Source organism: Penaeus vannamei, chromosome 22 (genome assembly GCF_042767895.1).
Source record: "Penaeus vannamei isolate JL-2024 chromosome 22, ASM4276789v1, whole genome shotgun sequence".
In the NCBI taxonomy this organism is placed as follows: Eukaryota; Metazoa; Arthropoda; class Malacostraca; order Decapoda; family Penaeidae; genus Penaeus; species Penaeus vannamei.
The window spans coordinates 868,051-870,550 of NC_091570.1; the positions used below are offsets into that span (position 1 = coordinate 868,051).

The window sequence follows — 2,500 nt, forward strand, 5'->3', positions numbered from 1 at the left end:
CCAATGATGTTGGATGGAGGTGCTAGTGATGTGTGTTCATGGATCTGCTTCTATATTGTATTCAAGACTGAATTGTAAATGGAAAATTTTTTAATATTATTTTTTTTCTTGTGTTTGTGATAGCACTGCGTGTAACTTCCAGCTTTTTTATTATTGCTTGGTTATTGGCTCTAAAAAGTTGTGCTTCATTGTAATTTGATATGCAAACATGTTTTTTTTTTAATTTTTAAGGTCATATGAATTGGGCTTTAAACCATTCTGAATCAGGGAGAGAGAGAAAAAAATAAAAAATCTAATAAAATAAAAGAAAAAAAGGTATATATATACATATATATATATATATATATATATATATATATATATATATATATATATATATATATATATATATATTAGACTAAGAAAAAATATTTCTAACAAAGAATTTTCTATCTGAATAGAATTGTATTTTCTGGTTATCACTTGGAGGAGTAGTGCAGTTAATTATTTTTGGGTAAATAATTACTAATGCACACGTATATGCATCTTATCCATTCATATTAGTTGTGTATGTGTAATATTTGAGGGATTGTATTTGATTGCATAAATATTTGTTTGAATAATTTGCCATATATGCATATTTTTTATTTACATCTATAATACAAGTGTGTGGGTGTTTACTTGAATTGTTTTTTCTAGTACTGGCAAAGCCAATAGCCTTTCAGGGTATTTGATATAAAACCAGGATCAGTTCAATTGTATCTTTTATTAAAATGTTTTTGCTTGTTTGACAGTATTAGCATTTTTGTTTGTTTTCTAGCATTTTACCATATGAAAGAATTTTATGAGCAAAAACTATAGAAATGATATATCATTCATTAAAGAAGTAAAAAGTACATGTCATTTTGATGTTTTGCAATATGCACCTGTAGAGATTGAGTGGATGGTGATACCAGATCTTGAATCTCATTGCAATCAGATGCTGAGTATATTGAAAAGTACCGGGTGGATTGTTTGCTCTTTATAATTCAATTTGTTGATTGCAACAAGCTACTACAATTTCTTTTGCTTTTTTTGTTCATGAAATGGCTTTTGTAGGTACCCTGATTGATAAGGAAAGACTTCATTATTGAATTTAGTCACAAGAAGGGGATAGATATGTGTTGCTATTGTACCACTGTGTGCACCGTCTCTGCTGCGAGGTGGTGTAACCTGGGTGTGTACAATGAAGCCATAAGTATTCTCACCAGTTTAGTTGTGTAATAGGAGGAGGAGGCAAGGAAGGAAGTTTAGCAAGGACACATCAGATGCATGATAGTTATATGAATAAGATATGTGGAAATAAATCTCTGGGGGTTATTAGGTAGCTGTCAAGGATGCTCTTCTTGTTGATGTTGTTATTGTGTGTTTTAGGTTCATTGTAAGATTTTGTTTTTAGATATGTTTTTATTTTTAAGACTGGAGGAAAGGCTTGTTATTGTTTTGCTATTTGTGGCAAGGAAGAACTTTTGGAAAGAATTGCTTTGGTGTATTGTATTATAATAAGATATATGTTTTTATGAATACATATATTTATTACTAAGTGACAAGAATGTGGCAAGAATGTTAGAGATCTGCTGTCAGGTGCTGATTGACATTCAGAACATTCAGCATGCTGCCAAATGATGGAAAAGGTTGAGTATTTATTCAGTATTATACACTGTATGTAGACATCACAGGGATAATAGACAGTTGTATATTGCATTTTGCCTTTTTCTTTGTTATCAGAATCATTAATATGACAGATGTGGTATGATAATGAATTAGCAATACATCATAGACATTAGCCTAGTGTAGTGAAGTTGTTATTTTCTTAATTTAAAGCCATTCAGAGTCTGTGTACATATAGAGTCAGTTTTACAGAAAATGACAATGCTTATAAATAAAGATCAGTTCAAAAAGTCATTTAATGAAGGAATGTTTATGTGTGAATGTGCCATATTTTGAAAAGTTTTAAATCAGTGTAGCAGAGTATTTGATAAAGTTTAAAAGCTTCCAGTTTTTCTTGATATTGAGTGACTTGAAATATTTATTAGTTAACATTTTTCTCTGAATATGAGAGGCGGCATTAGCAACAACAGGCAAATATATATAATGGTGCTAAGTATAGTCAGCTTATTGCAAGATGTGACTCTAAAGGACAAAGGAAGGCAACGAGGGGCTTAATTAGATGGATCTTTGCACAGAATGAAAGAGGATAACTTGGGTTTGAAGCCCAGTATCGACAGTGATAATGGAAATACATGTGTGTCCAGTGTGTTGTGTTTATGCATGCAATAAGTGTGGAAAATTTGCAAGTATCAAGTATATAATACCTGTTAATTGCTTTCTTGTAAACATGACTGCTCTGCATAACAAAGGTGCCAGGCTTGCTACCAACAGCTGTATAAGTGTTACTGTATATGTATGCATCTCTTCCTTATTTGGAGAATGATCAAGATATATTGTATTGAAACATATTTACTTGAATTACAATAGATTA

The 2,500-nt window shown here is 30.9% G+C and overlaps 1 protein-coding gene across 30 annotated transcripts in view; it reads left to right on the forward strand.

Moving 5' to 3' along the window:
- The window catches only part of Csp (Cysteine string protein), a 51,132-nt gene that overhangs the window by 10,577 nt on the left and 38,055 nt on the right, over positions 1 to 2,500 (forward strand). The gene's annotated exons all lie outside the window — the stretch shown is intronic.